Genomic DNA, 12,769 nt, shown 5'->3' with positions numbered 1-12,769 from the left:
ATGTAGCTCGGAGGTGTGGCTGAGAGAGATGTTGTTGCTTGCGGAGATGATGGGGTCAAGCATGTGCCCTGATGAGTGGGAATCACTTCGGTTTTCGAGTGCTGCGCAGGCACCATTAATCACCACCAGGAGGTTGTGCATTGTGGGTTGTGGTCCATCGGTCAACAATGAGGAAGTAGTCGGAGTGGAACTCAGAGTCGTTAGGCAAGACGGGCTCTGTAGGCAATGTATAGTTATCCAATTTCATCTGGTGAGTGCCCCAATGTCCTTTGAATCCAGTCATAATGCCCAGAGAGGAGGATGTGTAGAGAGCGGGGAGAGCCTGGGCTTGTCGGGGGTCTCACTGCTGACTGCCAGTGGGTGTCACTGTGCACTCCATGTGGACTGTCGGTTCTCCCTTCCGTTTCATGAGCCACACAAATCATTGTTGTTTGTAGGTATTAAGTTCTCCCCCAATGTGAAGAGTGTACGTTCCTTCCATACAGGCTCCTGCCAGCAAGTGATATTTTTTGCTGCCCAGCAGTCAAGATCCACGGGAGCATCAAAAGCTCCCTAATCACCAAATGTTCCCAACACCACAGTAACGCACCCAGGAAATATGTCAGCCTTTTGTGCTGTTCAAGGCTGTAAGCAATTATGAAGCAGGCTATCAGGAAACATCATCCTTCTTTGTCACTATATTTTGCCTCCTCTTGTATTCACCAGCACTACAAAGCCAGCCAAGAGCAGCCAGGGCCCTCCATAGCAATCAGCCCCAAATGAGCAACTGTGCAGGATCACCTTACTGTAGTCGAGGAGGGTGGCGAATTGCACTGCAGCCTTTGTGAGCAAACTTTTCCTGCTCTTGCTGGGCTCCTCATCCAAGGTACCGTGGCTGAAAGTGGCATCACAAATTCGCATGGGAAGTCCCTACAGTTCCTCTTGCAGCTATCTGCACCAGTCACAGAATCAGTTGCCTCACCCAAGGAGAATGCACCTCTCCTCATTCTTGCTGCAGCCCACATGGCCGAACCCCACCGCATTCGCCAGCTGCCATCACCACTGCTCCACGATGTGGGGTTGTTAATCTGGACTGGGGAGGGTCATCTCTCCCCCCCAGATCAGTCCAGTGGTTATAGTCTACGCAGCAGAGAGGGGCACACACCCCACTTGCTCCACCGCTGCATTCACTGCCCCCAGCGCGAGATGTGACAAATCGAAGCCGCATCTGTAGTAGGTCCACCAGGCCGTATGTTCGCCAAGCAACCGACTCCACCACTCCGCTGGTATTGCTTACAGCCAACATATGTTTAGCCCCACTGGTAACCCCTGTGGTAGGCTCCCGCTAAGCGGTAGCAGAATGTTTCCGGGTGCCGGATAATATGTGGATAATTAGAGGGATTGCAGTGGGGTGAGGAATCAGCTAATCAAGCAGCAATCTTCTTCTACAGATAGCCATGCCCCTGGGCCTTAGTATACTTGATCTTCAATGCAAGTTAGTGTTTTAAAAATAAGCACTATCTGCTTCAAGTGGGCATATACTCCCAATATGTAGGTCACTGGAAATTAAACCTATTAGGAACAAATGCCTTGTGGAAAGATGGTGGCCAGCTGAGGTCATGCGTCTGCCATTTCTGGGACTCTACCTCCTGCTGTCCCAGTATTTCTTGTTATAAGAAGAATCACTCCCAATATGGCTTTGATGGCCTGAGCTCAGTGAGTCTGTCAACATTGATCCTGCTTCTTTGTTTGCCACCTTTCTACTTTGTGGAACCATTTAGGGCATGTTTGGGACATAGCATTCTTCACTTGATGTTCTTTGCTCAATGATCTTCTCTTGCAAGTCCTTGGACAGCTTGCGGTGCAGATGCTATCAATCCTACCTGCCCAATCATCTTCTGAAGTTGGCTGAAGCTATCATTCAAGCACAGTTGCTGCTTGAGGGACTACTACAAGGGGTTGTGTCCTATTTTTTTAAACCTAGTTAAACCTAGTTTTGTGAATATAATAAATAATGTGTGAATATATCATTTAGCTTGGAAGAAGAACTTAAACCTACTGAATGTAAATAATGTTTTCTTTCTGACAATATAGTGTGTCTTGTTCTTTTACATATATCCATTAGGAGGGAGGTTGTGCTGATATTGGCTCTCCGGAGAGCGGGTCTCATGGTTCGATCCCTGGCACCACAGTCAGCCTAGCTCAGCATCATGTGACTCTGAGTAATAGCTCACTTCATCTCCCCAATGGACAATAACACCTGGAACCCCCTAGGGGTGATAAGTTTGTGCTTTGCAAATGTAGAATTATTTTTATTATAATGTTCTGTTATACCTCCCTTCCCTGGCCTATATCAAGGGAGAAAGGCTATAAGGCTATTAGAACATTCCACCCATCAAGGGTAGAATGTTCTCAGTTATAAAGGGAGAAACATGAAGACAAACATTGAAATGTTGAAGGTCCGGGCTAATATCAGTCATTATAAGTCCAAAACTGTTCTATTGTCTTTAATGAAGTGCTCAACATTGCAATGTTCTAATAGAACCTAATATATTTTATAAACTTGGTGGGCAAGATTGTCCCCAACTGATTGTCTTCTCCAAGGATGATATGTGTATGGACTTGGTTATCACTTCTACAGTAGGTTCATTTAACATTTCCCTGTCTTTAGCTGTGAGTGAAGGCAGATCTGCTTCGTCCAGCCTGGTATTCACCATTGTGGGCTTTTGTGACTATAGTTTATCATAGTACTGTCTTAATCTGTTATTGATACTTTGTTCTATTTTTTTTTTGGCAACACTTTTTTTTGCATCCTAATGATTGTCCTACTGCCTTTACTCGTATTAACCAATACCAACGTATTTTTAAATAATGCAATGCCTCCAGAAATCCTCGATCTCTGTGGAGTCATTTGAGGAGACTTTTTGCCCCTGATATTTACAATAATATGTCCTAATCTTAGTAAGAAAATAGCATCTGTGGGAAAAATGCTTGAGATTGAATTACTTCTAACTTTTACCTAAGGTGTTGTTCTTGAGTAAATAAAGTGAGCCATGATCTGAAGCTTAAATCATTACAAAAGAATATACTGTGGAGATACTACTTGTCTACAGAAACAAATGTATACATTGGCAATTACTGGTACTGGACATGCATCTCTCTTGAATGTTATCAGACTTGTTTACTCAGAACTGGACATCAACCTGAGGAAGAGGTAGTTAACATGACTTGGAACATTGCAATGTTGATAGCTCCACAGAAAACAAAGGAACATCGAGGTATAAACATTGGTATACGCTATGTCCTTATTTACAGCCTCAGACTCTCTCTCTCACACATCTCCTCAGGATATGCAGACTGAATAGGGAAATGAGAGAGTCAAAGGTTGTGGACAAGGTGCACAGTTTGCCTTCCACTTTCTTCACATTATAAGTGAAGCCAGGGAAGTAGGTTGGGTAAACCCCTGCATCTCACTGGGCACTACAAAGCAAAGAAAAAATAAAACAATAGTTCGGCAGAGGGCATAGATAGGGACGGGGGTGGGGGGCGGTCCACCCAAAGCGGCACCATTTTTGGGGCGGCAGAGCGGCACTGGTGGCCCGTTGCGGCCGAGGTTGCCTTTGTAATTTATTTGGGGCCACTGTGTGTCCAAATAAATTATAAAAGGCCGCCGCAATGGGCCACAAGTGGCACACGCGTCCCAGTTTGAAAGTACGCGCTGCGCGCACCAGAGTCTGACCTGCTGTTTATAACTGCTAGTGCGCCAGCGGCAGTCACAGTGCTTCCAAAATTGCGGCCACGACGTCCCGTCCCCACGTTTGTCCCGCCGCCGAGTTTGTATTTGCTCAGCTTTTGATTGTTGGTCCGCAGGTCCGTCCCAGCCTCCATGGCCGTCAATCAATCTTGTAGCGCGCGAGCGCTACCAATGACGGCCCTGGGCGACATTAGATGACTTATTTTTACCGGCCCTGCCCTCGCGATGAGAACGACTTAGCAGTGAGGTGTCACGCGCTCGCTACGCGCTCTCACGTTCATTCTGGCCTGTGGCAGTCAGTGCAGTGGTGCTCTCTGGGCGATTTGTAGCACTGGAGACTGGCCTGGCTGCTGATAAAGTACGAACCAACTACAACTGCCTGCCATAGAGACCCTGGAGTGAGTCACAAGTGAGGTAAGAGGAGAGTTTTCTGAAGGAATATTTTGTGAGTGGCAGAGTGGCTGCATAGCTGCCAACAGGGCTTTAAGTGGGATGAAAAACCTGGGGGGTCTTTCAAAGGGGGGTGGCTGATTTAATTAAGGACGTGGCTTTAAAACACTTATGCTAAAAATCTATGTTTAGCATAGTGTGCCGCCTGACTTGTATTTTGCTGTTTCTGTCATTGCATCCAGTCCAGATATGTGATACAACAAGTAACATAATACCTACAACCAGGCCGGGTTCTAGAGGCCCACCGAAGGATTGACCTGGCCCACCCTAGGCCATTGTGAACTGAAAAATTAGCGTTTTTCATCCTAATGTCTCTCAGTGGCTTGAAACCCCATTGTGCCCTGCTGCGCTGTTTTATTTATTATTAACCATTGACATGCTCTAGTTTCAGGCCTGGGGAAAGGTGTTAAATCAGCAGGGATAGTAGCTGCTATGATGTGCAAATGAACCACACAGACATCCTGAACACTATCACTCCCTCACACTAAAGAGGCTGCAGGCTTCCATCACAAGGTACCTAGGAGTTGCAAAAAGTTATATGACAGAAACGCTTTGCAAAGGATTTCCTTTTTCCCAAAAAGTTAGTGAAAATATGTTTATCATTAGCATAGAGATTTACTCAGGTTTAAAAAAAAAAAATCTTCCTACTCTGCATTACTAACTTGCGGTATTACATAAAAAATAAATTAATGGAAAAAGTAAAACAAAAATATGTTTTATCTTTCCATTGGCTTATTGAAAAAACATTCTACTCATCATTAATTCACACCACAATAATTTGTATGTCGATTGTTACAAGTGATAGAATGATTCCTTGAACAGGGACCTATGGGCAGGGCCACTGGAATTATGTGATTTTGCAGGCGTGGTATTTTTCGCATAGCTATGGATTTGCCGCATTTGCCACATAATCCATTATCTTCTGCATAATCTGCAGATTTTTAAAGAGGTCGTTTTTAGCTCAAATGGTTCAAAAGTTTTAAAATTGCACTGAGATGTGGTGGCGAGTGGTAGGTGTCTCTCGGACCTCTTTCAAATGCTCGCCGTCCTTTTTTCCCAGCACCCCTCCACCCCCCACAGGAGCGGCAATCTGAGGGATAGCCCCGGCGCCACAAGCTCTAGCTACGCCTCTGGGCAGAACCAAAGCTGAATCGAGGTCTGAAAGCAGTCTGCTTTCACAGCTCCTTTCTTCATGTGTGTCTGTTACTTCAGAGGCTGTGAGTGCTGCTGCATACTCAGAGCTGTGAAAGACGTAGGGGTTTCGAAGCTGAAGGGGATTGCCTATTCATAGGTCTTTAATGTTAGGGGAAAAGGAATCTGAGAAATTGGAAATATTACGCAAATAATAGATATGTGGTTCCAAGAGTTATCTGATTTGGTGTTGTATTTTCTATGAATAGTGTCTCATGACATTATCTCGAGGTCCGTACGTTTTGGAATGTTGCTCTAAATTGAATGCAGCGTTCTTATATCAGTAGCTGGAGAGAAGCTCCCGAGGAAAATGGTTGTGCGACAGTCTCTCCATGTGTCCCTGCGGATAACAAAAAATACATGTGTTTCATCACTTCTGTGTAGATGTGTCTTTTCACCATTTGAAATCTCCATTTCAAGAATAATGAAACTTTGCTGGAAGTTAATGCTGTTTTCTGTTCTTTTTTGGAGTGTTATAAATATTTATAAGTGATTAGAACCTTCAAAGGTCATTTGTATCCATGTGCCTTCTTTCTTACCTTCAGTTTAGTATAATGTAATCATACAAATACCTGTGTTTTTGTATTGATTCAAAACTAACATCAGTTTAATGCTTTGTATGTTGTGCATAAATACTGGAACTCATGATTTTATAGAGATGTAAGTCTGTATAGAGGCATCATATTCTATTTGTTCTTCTTGTAATAAGTTAAATGAATACCATTTTTAAAACAAAAAGAAAAAAATCTTTAATCCTAACCATGCTATAATATTACTTAAACATTAATGATCAACTAATTGAAAATGAAGCCATATACTGAGATGACACTTGATTGTAAGACATGCTTCTTTTTCCTGCAATATTACTGTGCCTGATAAAAAGAGTGAGGGGTCTTCCAAAGTGTAGATGCATACATGTCCTGATCTCTAATCAGCAGAGATATTAACATCTTGCCTAATAAATTCTCTCCACATGCCTAATGTTCTTGAGAAGTAAGTCTACTTTGATTAGTGAGGGTTATTGAGTGGCAGGTCAAATGCACACAGCATGCACAGGATTGTTGTTTTCAATGAGATGGTTGATCAATAGCTCCCTTCAACTCCTGATCTAGAAAACACTGTTGTCTCAGTTACTAGGTGTGAGACACCAGGTTATTGGTTGAGAGAAGTGGACAATTCACTCAGGCAATAACAACTATCCTTGTCAGGGTGAACCACAAAAGTCACTCAATTAACCTGTGCTTAAAACTCTGGTAGCTTGGTACAAAGCAAGCAGCCAGTGTTAACTTAGAGGCAATGTGTAACGTATTTATGCAGCATGCCAACAGTAATAAAGTGGAAACATTGCCCAAAACCAATTGAGAAATAAAATGATACCAGAATGCCAAGAATCCAATGAGTAGAACCGGAGATTTTACATTTTGAAGTTTTGAATAAACATAGAGCCTAAAAGCACAAAGCGCCATTTATAGCCATCTGGTTGTGCTAGACCAGAGGAGAGTCACAAGCTCAGGCCGATACTAAAAATACAATAAACAAAAGTTACGTAGGGAGCTAAATTCCCAGTAACATACCCAACTCACAAGGGGCTAGATGTAGGTAAATCTTTTTTACCGATTCTAAAATACCGAATTTTACCGATTCGGTATTTTAGAATCGGTAAATTAGATGTAGGTAATAATTCGGCCTATAGGAATGAATGAATGTCAATTACCGAATTGGTAAATACTGATTCGGCAAAATTGGGAAATAGTCAAGGGTGGCAGGGTGTCACTTTGACCCCTGATTAGTGCTTGTGTGCCATGTGGCACACATACATGCCCTAAGGGATGTATGTATGTGTGCCACATGGCACAGGTGTAAATGCACATATTTGCATTTACATAGGAATTCGTTATTTACCACCAACTAATAGTTGGTGATAAATAACGAATCCTTAAAGCCCTGTAGCACTGTTTACAGTGCTACCTACATCTCAAAACACAGATTCGGTAAATTTACCGAATCGGCAAATTTACCGAATCAGTAAAATTACAGATTCGGTAAATTTACCGAATCTGTGTTTTTTAATGCCCTACATCTCAGTATCCAAATACCGGTCGGTAATGGCTGAAAATCGGTATTTTCGGCCGTTACTGACCGGTATTTGAATACCTACATCTGCCCCTAGGTCACTAAGAATAGTAGTTTCTCATTAGAATATATTGAAAATGATTTACCTTGGTGAGTAATGATGAAACATGTGTTGGCTGAAAATATCACGTTATAAGCAAGTGGATTGTAACTATTTGTGAAAACATCCTGTAAAACTGTTTCTTTAAGTGTTATTGAATCTCGCTTTTTTGCTATTGTCCTCGGTAGAAATTGATGGCTCAATGGTTTTGACTAATATTTTGCTGTTACTCTCTAAGGTAAAGAATTTGTAATAAATTCTAATGGGAAACTACAATTCTTAGTGTACTTGTATGCTGGATATGTTACTGGGAATATAACTCCCTACTGAACTTTGTTTGCTGTATTTTAAGTATCAACTTGGCTGGGTACCTGCCTAGTAGGTTGAGCCTGCACAGGGCTATCAGAATCTTTGCCTAACATTCAATATATACAAGCTCAGGCCGACCGTGATGGAGCACGGGTTGGATAGAGGGAACAGTTATACCTTCTCAAAGTCCAGAGCAAAGAGTTTTGTTCGTGGTGGAGGAGGGCCCGAGGAGCAGGGACAGTGTCACAGATGGTCATCGATGTGGCGCCAAGAGCAGGCCTTGCATAGCAGATCGTCGTCAGTGTAGCACAAACATCCAGTCAGGCGTCGCAGACGGTCGTTGATGGAGCTTCATAGTGGTGGTCACCATTGGCTGTTGGTGCTCTATCATGAGGTGCAGATCTCACGTTGACAAGTCTAGTGGTTGCAGGCAGCAGATAGCAGCTTATAAAAGAAACAATAAAACTAATAGCCTCCTTTGGGTTTGTGAAGGCACAAGCTGAGAAGCCTTTTGAAGGAATATGACAGACACTCAATGAAACATTAAATATTACTTGACTTAGATGGATGTAATGCCCCCCAGATGTCTGGGTTTGATTCATCCTAAATACCTCACCAATGCCTTAATAGCCCTTGCAGTGATGAAGGGCGGAGCAAATAAGCAGATTTTAACACCTTGTATTGGAGTTTAGTCATATGGCTTTTTTGTGATCTCAGATTTAGCATTCTGGAGCAAATCACTGAATATTTAGTTGCATAATACTCATCAAAGTTTCATCTAAATGGTCATGCTAAATCCCATGGCCAATTTATTGTGGTGGCATTGGTGTCTATGAAAAGATAGACAATGTGCCGAATACCATCAAATGTAGTTCAATTTTCTAAATGGATGTACTGAAACTAAGGAGTTGATCTTACCTTAGTTAAATCTTTACAGGCATCTGGGAAAACGGCTGAAAATCCTTGCTGAAAAAATCTATCACACAGTGAACGGTATGCACTTTCTCACAAAGGTATCTTACATTTGTGAGTAAGTTACATGTGTATGTTTATCCTTACACTTTTGAGTAACTTTACTACTTTTGGCTATTCTCCATTTACAAGTGTAAAGTTACTCAAAAGTGTAAACTTACATGTCCACTAAAACACAGGACTGATCAAAAATTAGAAGTGTAAGTTACAAAAAGGAGCAACACAACACCACATCACCACCACATCACACAAACTTTTTTGTGATGTGCATAAAAGTGAGCTCCCAAATATTTGTGTTGCATATTCCAATTATAAGAGTTTATCACAATCCATGTCTACTTTTTTTGCTAATTCCTCTTTATCCTTTATAAATGAGGTAAATGTAACTGTTTTCTAAGCATGGGCGGATTTTGCGAATTGGCAATCCGCAAAATTGCGTATTTATGGATTCGCAATCCGCAAAATCCGCGAACTCTCGCGAATTTTGCGGATTCCTTTTTTTTTGTGTTCGCAAGTGTTTCTGCCATTTCGCAAGGGTTTTTTACCAGTTCGCAAATGCGAACTTACTTGTCGGGTAGCAACGGTCGCGACCATGTTGTTTCTACGTCTGGTTCATCACAGCACCCTCTGTTTCACCACTGCCACCCTCTGTTTCACCACTGCCACCCTCTGGCTCACCCATGCCACCCTCTGGCTCACCCATACAACCCTCTAGTTCATCACTGTAGATTATGGGGGGAAAAGAACACCTGCCCTGCCTCAACTGACATGAATGAATTAGGGGCTGATTAATGTGTCACTGAATTTGAACTTCCAGGCTGGCACCTGCTTCCTTATCTGTAATTGCTTTCTGTTGCAGTATAATTTTTTTATCTGGATCTTTGTTGAATACTTGTAGCTATTCTCTGAGCCTGCTGTGAGGGTCAGAGCAGGGCCATAGAATAGTTGCAAGTAGGCAACTGAACTCTGAATGGGCCCCTCAGGAAGCACTACAGGGAATGGTTACTAATGATAAGATTGAACGTTTGCACCTGCTGAGTGCTTTCAGTTTTGCAAAAATCCAAATATCCAGCAGCATCCACAAAAAGTAATCTTTCCAGGTCAAGATCCAAATCAAAGAGACCAGCACATGAAGAAAGCACTGGGAGGAGCCTGCTGGACAGGAACAGGAAGTTGGAGACTGTGGGCCACTTCCATCCTCCCACCCTCCCCCCCCCAAAATGGACTCCTTGCAAAAAAAAAGTACAGGCAAATGTCAACCTGAGGAGTTATGCTGATAAAAATCATAATTTTCAGGGTTTATGCTGCCTGCTGGTGGATTTCTTGTGCGAAATTGCAAATTTTGCAATCTCGCAATTGCGAGATTGTCGCTGCCCGCCGCATCTACGTGTTCGCAAGTGTATACTACCGCGATGCGTGATCACGGGCCTTATGACGTACTCGCGTTGCCAAACTCTCGCTGTGCAAGGTGGAAAGCCGCAATGACGTCGACCAACACCCGCGGGATCCCGCAGCAAGATCCAAAATGGCGCAGCACACGCAAACATGGAGAAAAACAACTCTGCAAACGCTGAATGACGGTAAGTGAACGCTGCGCGCCGCAAAATTGTATAGTATTCTAGTTGGCAAGTGCGACCAAGCAAAAAATCCGCTTCGCCAGGATTTGCGAATTTTCGGCAAATTCGCGAGAGTTCGCGGATTGCGAATTTGCCGAAAATCCGCAAAATCCGCGAGCGGAACGGATTTTACGCCCATGCTTACTGTTTTCGTCACCACTCCCTTGAATTCGGATGAAGTCACTGCGCAAGCCAATACATTATGTAATTGGAATCTTTCCAAGACACTATTCAAATGGTTATATATGTTATTAGATTTAGCCCTGGTAATTGCTTGCCAGACTTCATCATCTCGGGAATCCTTTAATGCGTCTTTCAGATTCCTACTAAGTTAGATAAATCCCTCTTAGCAGGTAAATGTGTGTTTGATCAAGCCAAATTCCAAACAAATTTTGAATTCATGATTGAGAGGTGTTTTTATGCAGCTTGAAGAGGGATCCATATACATTAGTTTGAAGAACACCCAACATACTGCCTTATTTCCCATGTAAGATATCTGTCCCATATGTAACAGTAGGCAATAATTTATCTTTTACAATCTTTAAAAGTCGCTCAAAGGAAGGGCTTAGCATTTTCAAATTTACTATTTTAAATCCATAGACCAGCGAATTGGTTTTAGCTCGCAATGATTGAAGATGATTTTTATACCTTCCTCTTTTATCAAAGATGACCCCAAGATAAGTGATTTCATTTTATTTCCTATAGGTAATCAGAGCTACCCCTTTTTTTGACAAGAGCTAAAATTGATTTTCTTTATTTTCTTTATGTTTATTTCCAAACAGTTCTAATATATGAATCAAATGCAGAAATTGACTTTAGTAGGCCTTTCTCCATTTGACTCAGCAGGATAATGTCATCAGCACATTGCAAACTTTAGAATGATAGATGCGCTAGTTTCGGTGGTCGAGTGTTCACTTTACTAAGTGTATCATTCAAGACATTCTAGTCAAAGATGTATAGATTAAAAAGCAGGGGGTTGGCCAAAACACATCCTTGCTGTAGTCCATCACCTGTACCTATCTTCCAAGAAGGTGTATTTCCAACACCCAACTTTACGTGCACCCACGTCTCTGTATATTTAAGTTGTAAAGCTCGAAATAAATTTGAAGGTACTCCCCATTGGCTCAGTTTAGACCATAAATATTTCTAAATACTCTATCAAAGGCTGCTTTTATGTCAACAAAACAAGCATACAACGTACATTTCCTATTTTGAAAATCCTCTATTATACATTAGGCCGTGATGTTAGTAACCGTAAGCCTGTTTGATTTAATGGTATGATGTTTTCTTTTTGAGCCCATGCTTTCAAGTATGATAACAACAGACTTGCAGAGTATTCAGCCTCTACATTCTTTTATGCAATTCTTATTTAATTTGTTGGATCATCGGAAGTACCATTCATATATATAGGATGAAGTATGGACCTCTCCTTGACTCTGGATCCTCACTTCTAGACAGGCAGTAGGTGTATAATGATGATAAGCTTTTCATTCAGTATTCCTCATATGGTATAAGTCTAGTTGGAATATTATTTGGACCAGGGGCATCATCTAATTTTTAGGTTTTTATAATAAGCTGCAACTGTGTTGTAAAAATTGTAAAACACTTGTGAACATCCAGAGAAGTGCATTGACAGTATGCATTTGTGAGTTCAAACTTATTTCACTAATATTTGCAATATTACTTCTATTATACCCATAGGATAAGGTATTAATGAAATTCCAGAATCCCTTTTCATTCATAGTTTTACAAGTAGTGTATAAGTGGGTCCACATGTCACTTGTTTTTGCGGTTTTCGCATTCCGGACTGCCTTTCTTTTTGTCCTCATTCACATCAGAAATAGAGAAAGATGTCCATTTATTTCTGCCCTTATTGTCGAGAGAGATACCAACCGCTTACTCCAATAGGCACCAAACTTTCTGCAGCTGTCTATCTCATGCGGTATAACACTGATACTGCTTGATTTTCCAAAGTTTGTACGGGCCCTAAAGCAGTCCTGGAGTGTTAGCAAGTGTAATCATTGGACGTGAGTTCATACTTCTATCAGCAATTTAACCTCAACTATTTTTTTGCACCCCATCTGGGCTCTATAGCCAAGCAAATAATGGCTTCCAGAAAGCTTTATTCTTGGACTTTTTCCCTGAAAGATCCATCTTAGACATATATATAAACGATTCCAGACATTCTGAGTGCTGTGGAGATATATTGCTCACCCATTTACGACAAACTTCCCTTCTTGCCAGTAGTATTGCATAAAACAACAGATCTCTGATGTTACCTACAAGTTCGTCAACCACCCCAAAGATAACCAGAGAAAGGCTTAC

Source organism: Lissotriton helveticus, chromosome 2_1 (genome assembly GCF_964261635.1).
Source record: "Lissotriton helveticus chromosome 2_1, aLisHel1.1, whole genome shotgun sequence".
In the NCBI taxonomy this organism is placed as follows: Eukaryota; Metazoa; Chordata; class Amphibia; order Caudata; family Salamandridae; genus Lissotriton; species Lissotriton helveticus.
This window is presented reverse-complemented; position numbering follows the sequence as displayed.